Source organism: Malaya genurostris, chromosome 3 (genome assembly GCF_030247185.1).
Source record: "Malaya genurostris strain Urasoe2022 chromosome 3, Malgen_1.1, whole genome shotgun sequence".
Taxonomy (NCBI): domain Eukaryota; kingdom Metazoa; phylum Arthropoda; class Insecta; order Diptera; family Culicidae; genus Malaya; species Malaya genurostris.
In genome coordinates this window covers 151,120,260-151,136,036 of record NC_080572.1, presented here as the reverse complement: position 1 = coordinate 151,136,036, position 15,777 = coordinate 151,120,260, and the positions used below count along the sequence as shown (strand labels likewise).

General features: G+C 39.2%; 1 protein-coding gene and 1 long non-coding RNA gene across 8 annotated transcripts in view; one reads left to right on the top strand and one right to left on the bottom strand.

Moving 5' to 3' along the window:
• Nucleotides 1–15,777, bottom strand: part of LOC131438683 (muscle calcium channel subunit alpha-1) — a 1,458,253-nt gene that overhangs the window by 31,602 nt on the left and 1,410,874 nt on the right. The gene's annotated exons all lie outside the window — the stretch shown is intronic.
• Nucleotides 3,847–4,603, top strand: LOC131438685 (uncharacterized). Its single transcript, XR_009230969.1, has 3 exons — nucleotides 3,847–3,953; nucleotides 4,028–4,397; nucleotides 4,472–4,603. It is a non-coding gene; the product is annotated as an uncharacterized LOC131438685 (long non-coding RNA).

Genomic DNA, 15,777 nt, shown 5'->3' with positions numbered 1-15,777 from the left:
CAGATTGGAATCCGCACATGGACGGACTAGAAAACATAGACTTTGGATGAGACAAAAACGACGATTTGGTAGCACTCTCGTATTTCGTGAAATATGAAATAAGTATGAATAATAATGACATCAATTTGATCGACTAAAATTTTCAAAACATTTAGCTAGTGAAAGTGAATTTGACGATTCTTTCATAGTAGTAAGCAGTAGATCAGCATATAAAGAATTAGCCGAACTGGTGGACCTACCACAAGGTTTGAAGAACTATCTGAATGGAAGAGTATTTTCAATTCCAGATCGTAAAATATGAGGATTGGTTCTAAATGGCTCGAGCAAATCAATAACCGACACAAGAATTCTAATAGACGAAATAGTAGATGCATTCACTAACTGCCCTAAAGACATGAAAAATGTAAAGAACATTCAAATTATTTCTTTTCGAAACATGCAAAAAACCCCTGAGAAAAATGTGTTGAGAACTTTGGTAAAATATTCACACTATACGCATAGGAAAAAGACAGGATGTGGGTGCCAGAAAAAGACCGCGAAACTATATTGAAAGAATTCCACGATGGTCTAGGTGGACATGTTGGAAGCAAACGAATATTGAAGAGAATGAGTCCGCTATTCCATTGGACTAATATGCGAAAAGATATTGAAAATTATGTTAAACAATGTAACTCGTGCCAGAAAAACAAAATCGGTCGATTGAACAAAATTCCAATGAGAATTACCACGACTAGCATCCGTTCGATCACCCCACGGATAAAACAACAATAGAAGCATACCATGGAACAGAATGGCGTCAGAGGAGAATATATACACGAAGGCCACCGTATGGTTATGAAATTTAGTTCACGTATAGCAAACACGAAAACAAAACAAACAAAAAATCCCATGTGTAAATAAGTTGGACAACAGCAATTAGAAACACAGAAATTTGTGATCCAGCTACAAACCTCAATGTTATAAGTCAACGCATTCGAATTGATGTTTACCATTCAGGTAACATCAAGCTCAGTAAGTAAGGGGGCATGCAGCGCCATTAACAAATTTTCCTTCGAATTTGATAGTATTGTAGAAAAAAAGAAGGGAGTTATGAAGGAAACTCATCAAGCCAACTCTCATATCAGCGTAACCGCAACTTTCATGTATAAACTTGGTTATAGAAGCATGCACATTTCCGGGCATTAGTCATCGCAACGATGTTGAAGAAACTTTGTTATAAAACCATAGACAGTTCCGGGCATTAATCATCTCAACGATGTTGAAGAATCTTTGTTATAAAACCATAGACAGTTCCGGGCATTAGTCAGCGCAGCAATGTTGTAGAAACGAAGTTATTGTTTTCGCGGACGCTAGTCACTGCCACTGGCATAGTGACAATGGTCTCGGCTTTCGGTAGAACTTCGGGAGAAAGTCGGATGAACTTTCTACTTAAAACCACAAGCTCGGCTTGTACTAAAATCTTCGGGCTTCACCCGAGAGAAAATGTTAGGAGCTTTAAAACCTATAGTTGGGAAGAGTTAGCAAGGTAGTCAGTCTCAGAGTGTTCGCGGAAAATATCCGTTAGTCGAAGGCGTCGGCCCGTAGACAAGTCCGTCTCAAAGAGTTCTCGTGTTAATAATCGTTTTCAAGTGACACCAATTCGTGTACAATATCGTTGTAAAAAAAGAATCTGCTAAATGTGGCTGATAGAAAAACATGAAAGTAGTTTTCGAATAGTGATAAATAAAAGTAAGTGTCGAATTTGTCAACACATCGCCTAATGGTAGCAAGTGGAAGAAGAAAACAGTCAATGTGGGATAATAGCTATTTTCGGTGAACAAAACATACAGCACAGGAAGCGTAGATCCACTTTAGTGTTACCGAGAACAGATAACAAGTGATAACAGGTTTCTGCGAAGATTTTTCTGCCAATATGCATTCTGCTACCACAGTGTGAAAGTCTTAATTGCGAATTAAGAGAAATAAATAAAAGTTTAAAGAAGAACAGAAGAAAAAAATATATTGTTTTCTAATTGTGAAAAAGAAAACATACTTTTAATTCTCGACGCACGCTGCTCGGTCTGCACGGCATTATAGGTTATTCGGATGTATAGGCAATCCAGGGAATGTATACGCAATAAAATTCCGAATTTTTTTTCATATTGTAACTTGATGTTATTAATATGATATTAACATGATTGAACATTGCCATAGTTACAACGCGTGAAGCCATCAGACGATTGTTGTTTTAAAGCAAATAATAATTGAATTTAAACTGGTAGTTAACCGAGTTCTACGAGGGTTCCTATTCAAACGATGCATGTAAAATTGCAGGTCAGCTCATCTTGAGTTTATCTTTGATACTATATGATATTGCATTTAATAGTTCTGTATATGTGAGTCTGTGGAACTCATTTACACTATTAAACCAAGGAGGCCACTTTAAGATAAGTTTCAGAATTTAATTTTGAATCTGTTGAAGCGTTTTATTCCTGGTGGGACATCAACTTCTTCAAATTGATACTGCATAACGATTAGCATTGCATTACATTGTTTTTGTTACACTTAGTCTGGATCTTGTTTACGTTGTTCTTAGAAGCAATATTAGACCAGAATATTATTTTTCGTAAGACTATAACATTTTCTAAGCATTCAACTAAGTTACACGATTATTGTTTGATTCAATAATAGTGTCTGAGGCCTTATGCTGAGATAGTTCATTGTGTTTAGCCACATTTAATGAAAAAGAAGTATCTATGATTATCATCATAACACAACTTTGTAATGAATCCATTTGAGCGCCACCGTTTTGTTCGTATGGGAATGGAGATTTTAGTATGCAACCGATCCGTTGACAAATTAAAACATTCTAAATATACAATATTGAAGCTTTCAAATCAATTAAATGAGAAAAATCCATCAACAACTCATCGTGATAAAAGCCCATCAAATTAGGGCCAAAAAATCTATCGTCGATAATTCTAAATTGGCATGATAGTTACCGGAGAATTGAAATAAAATCCTACTATACCATACTGAACACACCGCACACATACAAAAGCGACTATCCAGAGAGCGAATGGATGTGACTTTCAACCACTCATTATTCAAACACCTTCACCGGCCTACGAGGCATGCTCGCTCACAGCCAGTGGTTAACTAAAGCAGAAATGTATTCGAACATATATTTATAGATTTTCTTTTGTGTGATAGTTCATATACTTCGCAAATCGGACGAGAGGATGATATCATTCACGCGCTGCTACTGTGATTGGCTCGTGATAGCATAGGTCAATTTTAAACACATTTCCAATTGTATGCAAATGAAATACTTAAATGACGTTACCTCATAATTTTAAGTTAAACGTTTCCGAATCGATTGGTAGTTAAATTATATAAATCCATAAACAAATTACTAAGTCAAAATTATGACAGAAAAAGGTTACGCGGTTTGTATTGCATTTTTGAATTCACGCCCTGCCTCGTATACGGAAGAGTAAGCAAAAGCGATATTCCAACGAGCGAACGCACATACAATCTAGTCATCACCTCACTGGACGAGCTACTTGTTTTATTCTAAGCCAAGCATCAACTGAAATTTCTTGAGCATGTATTTGTAGATTCCTCTTCACACTATGCAGAATGTTTTTATAGATTGATTGACCCTCCTATGCCGAACATGAAAATGACGTCAATTTGGTCAGCTGGGATTGGTGGAGGAAAACATAGGTCAATCGACGACACGACCAGACACTCCGAAGAAAAATTTAAATGAAAAGTGTCTGTGAGCGATTTACCGCCAGTTACCAAAAATATAGCAGCCCCTTGAAAACGATAAAAGTAATCTTCTCTAGCAACACTGGTTAAGTTGCTACGAACTAGTAACCAAGGAGCCAGGATAAATAAACAAACTATTTGAGGAAGTTGTGGAACAGTTCAAATAATTCTAATTTCGTGTCCTCATTGCCTTATTTGTGAGCTATGAACATAGAAATGTTTTTGATACTGCATTTTTTCATTTCGCTAACACAAGTTTTATTCTTTGCAGTTCGTTGTCTTCAGAAATGCTCTTAGAGTTGGACATGAACAGCCAACAAGGGCTGTATACTGTTCCCTAGGAAATCATTCACCAGAATTCAATCCCAGATATAATATTGTCCAGAACAGATCTCCTACCAAAAAATCATCTATTCGAACAAACTAACCCTCAGGAAATCATATCCCAAAATGAAGTAACTTCCAGAAAATGATTTCCTAGAAAGTTTTTCACCAGAACAAATGTACTTCTACGTAAGCTGGACACAATGCGGCTTTCCCGCGTCGTTACGAAGCGTGTGCTGTCCAAATGTCGCGACTGCTCGTTCCATACTACAACAGCAGCAAATCTAACTAAAATCACACCCCAACCCAGCTTTCCGGTAAAAGTGAATGAGTCGAATAAATGCGTTTGTAGAAAAAACAAAGAATCATACTCGATTCTCATCAATAATAGGTCTCGGTTTGACGATGATTCCATAAATTCTAGACCGACTGGAATACTTCGTAATAGTAGGTTGTTCCGTTTTGCGTGGAATTACCCACCTGGGCTTAACATGTTTCGATCAAGTTCCTCCCATAAAAGTTCGAAGGGGCTTATATCTGGTGTTTCTGGTGGTATTTCTATGAGTTTGAAAGTGATAGCTTGTAACATTATACAGTGTATTTCGAAACAATGAATAAACGGGAATTTAAAGAAATCGTTTATTTCATACTGGAGGAGAACGATATGTATAGTGACTAATTCTCTAGTGAGCTTTTGCAGGGCAGTATATTTGATAATTTCTAGATCAGTTGTTTTTTGTATGTCTTTTTCCTACAAATAGACTTCTTTTAATGTATCATCATTTAATGTATCATCTCGTTAGTACTTGCAACTTACTGCACAAAAGAGATCTTCCAATGGAGGCTTTTTATTTTTTAGTTATGAAATACGCGTTTTGCCATTTGTTTTGTTTACATTTTCCAAGTCTTCACTAAGCAGTAACCAAGGTTATGGTAACTGTTATTTAAAATAAATAATTTATCTACATGTGTTGCCAGTTTTAAAATTGTTTCCAGGAATTTCGTTTTGACATTACCAATTACTGAGGGGTAGTTAAATTTGCGATACAGTTTTAATAGACGAGTGGCAGGTCGTGTCGTCGGGTCAATTCTAACCATTTTTCAATAGTATGCTATTAAAATACTGAAACGATCTTGCCATACATATTTAAATTAAAAGTTTCCGAATCGATTGTTTGTTAAATTATATGACTGAGTTATTAACCGTGGAAAAAATTTCTCCATACTTTCCTTTCAATGGAAGAACTTCACCGTACTGCGACATGTTTTTCCGAACATACCCGTCGCTGGTCTGCGGGGGAAGGTCATGCACGCGTACTTCTATTGCATTGTCCACCATGTACACAGGGATTTTATATTTAAAATTGTCATGATCAACACTATGCACCTCGTTGGTAACCGAAGCGAATGCAATTGCATCTCTTTCACGTTTGAACATAATGTACACACAGTTAGACGCCTTGTTGAATTGAATTTCACTTACATTATTAGCGTCTAGATGCATTCGTTCTTTAAGTAAGATTTCAATTTCATTTCCTGCTGGTCTAACTTTGCAGCGCTTGAAATCATTACAAATTGAAGTTTCCGAATCGATTGTTTGTTAAATTATATGACTGAGTTATTAACGTTCAAAATTATGACAGAAAATGGTTACGCGGCTAGTTCTTAAACTTTCAATTGACACCCGGCCCCGCATATCGAAGAGTAAGGCATTTTAATGCCAAAATAAGTATAATCAAACTTATAAATATTTCATGTTCATACCTATTGGGAGAACTTTAAACGGCAGGACCAATTATGGTCGAAAAATATAAAAAATATGAATAAAAAAAAACATGCGGCTTCTGTACGATAGTCGCAGCATTGTAAAGTATCAACAATGGCGCAGAAAAAATAGACGATCGTTTTCTTGCCGACATACGACGGAAAAAATGAGATAAGGTATGGGGCGCACAGTATAAGGGGTTATAGAAAAATAACTAATACACGAAGAAGTACAGGCAAACCGCGATTTAGAAGCACCTATGAAGCATCATGAAGCATGATTTGATTAACCGGATTATTTTTTTGCATAATTTGTTTTATATTTTTTCCGAGAATATTGGTCGACTTCTGAGATGGAGGCTAGGAGCATAAAATTTTAGTTGTGAAAACAATGATTCTGATTGTACTCGTTGAGAAATAATATCATTGATAATAAAAAAGGCATTGTAGCTTTTCGGCGTTCCTCGAGTGTTTGTAAGTTTATTAGCATACAACGCGCCTTATATGATGGAAGAGGAAATGGCCTGACATAAGTTGTATATAATAATTTTATTGTGTAAGGATCCTGAAAATTATGACTGAAACGTTTAATTAAGCCTAACATACTATTTGCTTTATTGACAATTGTATTAAAATGCTCCACGAAAGTTAGTTTAAACTTACACCTAGGTCTCTAATAATTTTACATTTCTACAGATTGGTTTCCTAAATATATGTTAATAGAAGGAGACATAATTTTTCTAAACGTTTTTCTAAACGTTCTAAACGTTACTGAACTACATTTCTGCATATACAAGTACTTTTAGATGTTTGAGTAAGAAAGAAATGTCGTTTACGTATGAGATAAAAAGAAGAGGGCCTGAAGAACTTGGAGAACACTTGAAGTGACATTTATTGGTTTGAAGTATGTGTTTTGATAGCGTACAATTTGTTTACGTTTTGAGATATGATTCAAGCCATTCCAAAAGTTTTTGTTCAATGCCATATTTTCTAATTTTGTATAGTAATAATGGTATGTCAATTCTGTCGAAAGCTTTGCTGAAGTCAGTATAGAAATTATTTATACATAGTTTCCATTGTCCATAGCTTCCAAAGTGAATGTATTGAATCCCAAGAGATTTGTTGAAGTAGAACGACCTTTGAAAAAGCCATGTTGTTTTGGAGTTTTGTAATTTTTTACTTGTTGAACTATTTTTCCATTGATCATTTTTTAAATAATGTTGGAATGCACGAGATAATGGCAATTTCTCGATAATTACGTATGTCTGATTTTGAGCCTGATTTAAAGACCGGTACTAAGAAAAGGGATTTCCATGTTTCTGGAAATATCCCTGTTCTTAGAAATAAGTTGAAGAGATGGAGTAATGGTGTTGTGAGTTCTGAGTGTTGAGCTAATTGGTTCAACAATATTGGTGCTATTCCGTCAGGTAAAGGTCCCTCTGCTGCGTTGAGGTTTTCAAGTACAGTGAATATTTCTTGCTTTGACATAATTCTTGCTACATGCCATCGGATATATGATCACAATTTTATGATGAAATTTTCAGTGGTGTGACATAATCTCAAATAGTTCAAAATCAATTTTTTCTGAAATGTTTGGTATAAATGAGTATCAAAGAGGATAATTCATAAGGCGCGTTTGCCTTTCTCGTATTTTGAAAACTCATAGCTCAGTGATCTGTGGAAGGATTTATATAATCTAACTACCAATAGAATAGACAATTTTCAACTTGAACGTGTATTGCAACAACATTGAAGTTTTTCAATAGCACACTATTGAAAAACCTGTTTGATTGAACCCATGACAGCACCAGCCAATCAGAACGCGAGATGTCTGTTTCTATACAGGAGCATCCATATAAAGGTTGAGTGGTTCATTTTTCCTACCATTTGCTGAGAAACTGTTCCCGAAACAAGACACACGAGAGCAACATCGAGGACCTGTCGTCTCACTGTTTTCCGTTCTGCGAACAGGAAAAGGAATTTTGGCAATGGGGCTGTCCGTACACCGTTGCCAGTAGCAGGTATAAAATGAAATGTGATGTGAAAATAGCGTCATTTAAGTTAAAGCAGCTACTCTGAACGTACGAGTTACCGTCAGCACGATGGCACCGAAAACCGGTAGTAAGGCAGCCAAAAAGTCCAGTAAGGCCCATTCAAAGCACTTTTCAGCGCTTTTGAGACAATTTACGTGACCGATTGAGCCGATTTTTTAATTAAAAAATTCGATCTCGTTGTCACCCTTTTTCTAGGGGGAGAGGAGCTTCCATTTCCCTCCTGCGAGGATTGAGGGGCACTTTGTTCATGGCTCATCTCGTCGTCCATTGACGCATCGGTGGCATATTGATTTCCGTTCTCTTTTCGTTTTCCTTGCTATCCGCAGTCTTGATCTCGTTGCTAGTTACTGTAGAAGCGCCTTGTTGTACATTGGTTGTAGTTGCTGTTTGGTTAGATGGTGAAGGTTTTTTTGAAACAGGAGCACTGCATTCACTAGTTTCCGTTGTTGAGCGGTTGTCCTTGTTTTTGTTTGTTTTCGCAGTTTCAGTGCAAGGTTTGCCGTAGTGTGCAGGTTGTTCACAAAACTGACATGTAACCAGTTGATTTTCATATGTAATCAGCGTTTTACACGGATGTATTCCACCTTGACCACAAACGATGTAAGATGGAATTGCTTTACGTAGTTGCGTACGTACCACTTTCACGCCATTCCGGATACCGTGGAAAAAATTTCTCCATACTTTCCTTTCAATGGAAGAACTTCACCGTACTGCGACATGTTTTTCCGAACATACCCATCGCTGGTCTGCGGGGGAAGGTCATGCACGCGTACTTCTATTGCATTGTCCACCATGTACACAGGGATTTTATATTTAAAATTGTCATGATCAACACTATGCACCTCGTTGGTAACCGAAGCGAATGCAATTGCATCTCTTTCACGTTTGAACATAATGTACACACAGTTAGACGCCTTGTTGAATTGAATTTCACTTACATTATTAGCGTCTAGATGCATTCGTTCTTTAAGTAAGATTTCAATTTCATTTCCTGCTGGTCTAACTTTGCAGCGCTTGAAATCATTACAAATTGAATTTGGTCTTGTAGGCCAAGTTTCAGGCTTTGTTAAATCGTATTTGCCCATTTCGTACACTCTATTGTTCACTGCACTGTATTGTCTTTGTTTCTGTTGTCTCGACCGTAAACGATTTGCGACTGTGTTTTTTCGACCAATTCCAAAACTTCGACAGTCAAGTACTCCATCACTGCCACCAGATAGACCAGTGCACCGGCACCGACACGCTCGGCGTAGTTTCCTTTCCGGAGCAGACGATGGATTCTGCCAACTGGGAACTGCAGACCAGCACGGTTCAAGCGACACTTTGCTTGCCCTTAACTGTTCCTCCTGTGTGCGGGTTTCTGCGTACAAATTCCATGAGATACTATTCACAGCTAGACAGTCAATTCAGTTTTACTGGCTGCTTTTCTACTAACTCTCTCTTTTATGTCGTCTCACTGTTTCCCGTTGTGTGAACAGGAGAAGGAATTTCGGCAAAGGGGCTGTCCGTACACCGCTCCCAGTAGCAGGTATAAAACGAAATTTCATGTGAGAAATAGCGTCATTCGTCGTCTAACACTCGATGTGGATAGATGAATAAACTACTACGAATAATTTCGATTTTGTTTTATCGTTCATTCGCAGCTACCCAAGCTATGGGTAAAACACGCCATAGGTCCGAGAAGGATGCTAAGCGTCTGAAGCCAAGTGATGTACAGGGAAACGACCGTTTGCTGAGTAACAACCAATACGCTGATCTGCCAGTTGATGTCGAAGAGGAACTGCCGAAGAAGGAAAAAAATGCCGCCTTTCTACCTGAAGGGTTCCCCACCAACTCTACGCTCGGATTTCAACACGCTGATCAGTAATGGACTACAGCAACAGTTCGTTTATGTACAGAAGGCTTCAAAATAACTGTTCCGGTTTTGAACCACTACAAAGCAGTGGAATTGTATCTGAAGCAGACAAAAGCGGAATACTTCACACACGATATTGTCGCCAAAAAAACCTACGAAGGTTGTACTTCGAGGACTACCCGACATGATGGAAGCCGAACTAAAGCGGGCACTGTAGGAGGATAAAATGCAGTGTTTAAAATGAAGCGACATAACACGGACAAAAAGTATCGAGATCAACTGTACCTGGTCCATCTGGAGAAGGGCTCTATCACCATGAGTCAACTAAAAACGATAAAATCGTTATTCCATATAATCATCGAATGGCAAAAGTATAAACCGGCACATCGGGATGTCACACAGTGCACGAACTATTTGAACTACGGCCATGGAGCGAGGAATTGCCACATGAATAGTCGGTGCAGGAAATGTGCCGAATCACACAATACCAACGATTACCTACTAGATGACATCGCTGTAAAATGTGTGAACTGTTGTGGTCGATTTGCCACTAGATATACTAGCAAATCGTGTCCCAAACGTGCTGAGTTCACAAAAATTCGACAACAGACGTCCCGTAAACAATCAACGCGCAAGAATATTCCACAGAAGGATGAAATTAATTTCCCACGGCTCCCACCGAAGGGGGATATTCCAAATTTGCGCCACTTCCTCGCAGCAATCCAAAAGATTCAGCCGCTGAATCACAAAAAGAATCTTCCTAAAAAATTCCTCCTGGATGGGACTATAATCAACCACAAGCGAAGGATGACTGGTGACTTATTCACTGCTGAACAACTGATCGTCAGTTTTGAAACAATTACAACAAAACTACGAAACTGCAGAACGCGGTTAGATTAAATCAACGCCGTAGGCAAATTTATCATCGAATATGCAATATAATGAGTTGGTTGTAGTAAATTGGAATGCTTGCTCACTCTGGGGAAAGCTGCTGAATCATCCGACTTTCTTCAAGAGAAGAATGCCGATAACTGAAACTCATCTTAAACCTGAGATTTCTATATATTTCCAATTACAGGATTCACAGGCTTGACAGGACAACTACCAGAGGAGGGGGAGTTGCCATTAAACGATCCATTCAGCATAGGCTTCTGTCAGCTTTAAAATTTCAACTTATAGAAGCCATCGGAATTGAGATTACAACGACGATGGGACCCATCATCATCATTGCAGCGTACTGCCCCAAACAAACAAATCTTCGATATGGCACTTGCGCATCATGGAAGCAAGATCTGGCTATGCTCACTTGACGACAGAACAAATTCATAATTGCTGGGGACCTGAACGCATGGCATGAGCTGTGTGGAAACAAAAGACAGAATCGAAACGGATTCGTACTTGCCGCAGATTACGAAGCTGGACAGTACAACATCCTCGCTCTGGATCAATAAACGCGATATCCCAGATCGGGAGTTCATTCCATTTTGGATATATTCATCAGCAGCATCGCCATAGACAGCTCTCCGGTTGTCTTCAACGAGCTCTCTTCCGACCACTTTCCAGTAATATTGACGTTGGGATCTTCACCAGAAACAGTGTCTTTTCAACCTCGGAGGAACTATTATCGCACCGACTGGGTCCAATTTCAACAAATCGCCGACCAACTTATTAATATCGATTTGCCACTAGATTCCCCGATGGAAATCGATGCGGCCCTATTTTTCTTCCAGCATTCAATCACAGTCGCTCGTGATAGGACGATTCCAGTACAACATATGCCGAGTTCCTTTTTTCATATTGACAGTGTCACCGAGAAACTCATCCGACTTCGAAATATCTGCCGGAGACAGTATCATCGAACTGGCATCCTAGATAAGAAGACTTCTTATAACAACTTAACTAGGATAATCCTTGAAAGGATATCTGAGCTTTGCAGCAGGAACTTCCAACAAAAGCTTCAATGCCCTTCTTGTCCTTAACGAAGGCGCTTAAGAAAAAACCGAAGCCGATTCGTCCTCTGATGTCACCCCAGGACGCAGCTGAAGGAATACCTTTAATCACTTTAGTAGAGAAGGCAAATGCGCTAGGCCAGCAGTTTGTGTGTTCTGCGAATGAGCTACTACTAGCCACTACTGTGAAAAAATCTAAATATATGAAGGCCTCCGGTTTCGACAACACATTCAACATTGAGCTGAAACATTTGAGTATTCGCTCGTTTGTCTTCTTAGCTAAAATTTTCAACTGGTCTGGAAACTTGGTTACTTCCCTTCAATGTGGAAGTTAGCTATAGTTATCCCAGTTTTGAAACCGGGGGAACATCCTTCCTTTTCCAAGAGCTATCGGCCCATCAGCTTACTCTCTGCCCTATCCAAGCTGTTTGAAAAATCAATGCTATGGCAATATTGGATATTGAAGAGGCATTCGATTATGTGTGGCACGATGGCCTGGTGTTTAAACTGCATCGGTATAATTTTCCCATGTATCGTATTAAAATTATCAAAAAATATCTTGCAGATAGAGCATTCCAGGTTTCTCTGAATAATGCACTTTCAGAAAGATTTACCATACCTGCTGGTGTACCCTAAGCAAGTATCCTAGTTCTATACAACATTTTTACATCAGACATCCCACCTCTTTCGGGTGGTGGTGTTCTGTCACAATTTGCTGATGATACTGCCATTCTTTACAAAGGTCGTGTCATGAGTTCTCTGAGGAATAAACTACAGACAGGTCTGGACGATTTAACTGAATATTTTACAAGCTGGAAAATTGTGATCAATGCAGCAAAGACACAGGTCATCTTGTTTTCACATTCAAGATCTTCAAAACTTGTACCATCAGACGAATGCCGAATACGATTCGGTGATGAGGTCATCCAATGGTTACGAAGTTATCTCGACGAAGTTTTCTCGACGAAGTTATCTATCTAGGACTCACCTTTGACAGACATCTGATTTTTTTTATAATAAAATTTTGTTTGGCTCATTTGCTTTAGCTTAACGTGGCCGATTGTCTTGTTGTTATAGGAGAAGAAGGGACGCCGTATTAAGGGGGCGGCATACTCCCCTAGACTTAGTAAAGGAATGTGAGGAGGGTGGGATTTACAAAATATTGATTTTGAATTACAATACATCATTCGTTTGTGGCACATTTTTTTTAGAGTTTTCTGGATCTTCACGTTCTTCAGATTCTAACGAGAGAAATTATCCTTGGCTGGGATGCTTTGTTGGTGTGCTCTGACGTTTATGTGGTAGTATGTAGTCAAAATACAAGGACATAAAACGGGTTTGTGAATTAAGCTCGACAAGCTTTTCAAAGTGTCGCATCGGATTAGCAGTCGATATGACAGATCCCAGAATCTGTTTTTCAACGGTAAGACGCCCGCCAGCACTTCAAGAATCATCGTATGAGTTGATTGCATGCAACCCAAGGCAATACGCAAACAACGATACTGAATTCTTTCCAGTTTAATGAAATGAATATTCGCAGCGGAGCGAAAACAGAAACATCCATATTCCATTACTGACAATATCGTCGTTTTGTACAACCTGATCAGGTCTCCTGGGTGAGAGCCCCACCAAGTTCCGATTATTGTACGAAGGAAATTGATTCTCTGTAGGCATTTACGTTTCAGATACCTAATGTGACATTCCCAGGTACCTTTGGAGTCGAACCAGACCCCGAGATATTTAAATGTGAAGGCCTGAGCTATGGTTTCACCCCTTAGTTGAAGCTGCAGTTGTGCTGGTTCTCGCTTCCTTGAAAATACAACCAGCTCAATTTTCTCCGTAGAGAACTCGATACTCATTTGAAGAGCCTATGTTGACAAGTTGTCGATGGTATCTTGTAATGGTCCTTGAAGATCGGCAGCTTTGGGTCCTATAATAGACACAACGCTGTCGTCGGCAAGTTGTCTTAGCGTGCATGATGTGTTGATACATTCATCGATATTGTTTACGTAAAAATTGTATAAAAGGGGGCTTCAGCATGAGCCCTGAGGAAGGCCCGTGTAGCTGAATCGTTTTGTCGACAAATCACCATGTGCGAAATACATGTGTTTCTCAGACAATAGATTATATAAAAAGTTGTTCAAAACTGGTGAAAGACCATGCTGATGCAAACTTCTCACATAGAACGTTAATGGAAATTGAATCAAATGCCCCCTTGATGTCGAAGAAAACTGATGCCATTTGTTCTTTACGAGCAAATGCCATTTGAATTTCTGTTGAGAGCAACGCTAAACAATCGTTCGTTCCTTTGCCCCTGCGGAACCCAAATTGTGTACCTGAAAGCAATCCATTTGTCTCGACCCAATTGTCTAGACGGAAGAGAATCATTTTCTCCAACAATTTCCGAATACAGGAAAGCATAGCAATCGGTCGATACGAATTGTGATCGGAGGCTGGTTTCGCAGGTTTTTGAATGGTGATAACTCTCACTTCTCTCCATTCGTGTGGAACAATATTACCCTCGTGGAACTTGTTGAATAAATTCAACAAGCGCCTTTTGGCAGAGTTAGGCAGATTTTTCAACAAGTTGAATTTAATTCTGTCTAACCCCGGGGCTCTTTTGTTACACGACAAGAGCGCAAGTGAGAACTCTACCATCGAAAACGGTGTTTCGTTTGTATTCGAAGTCGCGGCGCGGGATATCTTCTGTTCCGGAACAGAATCAGGACATACTTTTTTAGCTAAATCGAAAATCCAGCGGATAGAATATTCCTCGCTTTCGTTCGCGTGATTTCGATTGCGCATGCGACGGGCCGTATTCCAAATAGTGCTCATTGCTGTTTCTCTCGTTAATCCGTCAACAAACCTTCGCCAGTAACCGCGTTTCTTAGCTTTAATCAGACTTTTCATTTGAAATTCTAACGCCGCGTATTTCCGATAATTATCTGGGGTTCCGTTCCTTCTAAACGAGATGAAGGCTGAAGCTTTTTTCGTTCTCAGCTCTGAGCACTCTCTGTCCCACCATGGGTTGGGAGAACGTATACTAGTTTGCGCGCTGGGTACTCGTTTTGTCTGAGCTTGAATTGCGGTGTCAAGAATCAAGCCAGCCAAAAATGTATACTCTTCCTCCGGAGGAAGCTCCTGTGATGTTTCTAGTTTCTCAGATATCAAGCTCGAGTAACTTTTCCAATCAATGTTTCGTGTGAAATCGTACGAAACATTGATTGTTTCCGATGGTCTTACACGGTTGGTGATAGAAACTATGATCGGCAAGTGATCGCTACCGTGGGGATCACAGATTACCTTCCACTTGCAATCTAACTGTAGCGAAGTCGAGCAAAGGGATAAATCCAGCGCACTTGGTTGTGCTGGCGGTCTAGGGTTCCGTGTCATTTCTCCCGTGTTTAGAATTGTCAAATTGAAGTTGTCACACAGATCTTGGATTAACGAAGAACGGTTATCATCATATAAGCAGCCCCATCCTGTACCATGCGAGTTAAAGTCCCCTAAAACCAACCGCGGTGAAGGAAGAAGTTCTATGATGTCTGCAAGCCAACGATGCCCTATCGAGACTCTGGGAGGAATGTACATGGCAGCTATACATAGATCTTTGCCTTTAATATTAATTTGGCAAGCAACAACTTCAATTCCTGGTGTTGAGGGGAGGTTAATACGATAAAATCAAGTGTATGTATTAAGTGTTTGAAAGAATCAAGTTTTGGGATGATACTTCTGCAATTCCACTGAAGCACAGTGATCATATTTTCGATTCTCATTGGTAAATTATCCATCAAAAGATACAATCGCTGCAAGGAGGGGCCATTGTTCGGTCAACTGTTTTAAAAATGTCCTTACTGTTGGCAGTAGAGCATTTAGGAGGCTTTTTAGAGGATCAGTAATATTGAAGGCTGTTAATATCCAGTCCACGATATCAGAAAAATTCAATAATCCAGCGTTTGTTTGTTTTTCTGGTTGTGATTTCGGGTCATTCGGGTTTTTTGATGCCCCTGGAAGTGCTTGGTACTCTTTGTCATCTCTAAGTTTTTTGAAACTAGGAGGTGTTTGCTTCGGTTTT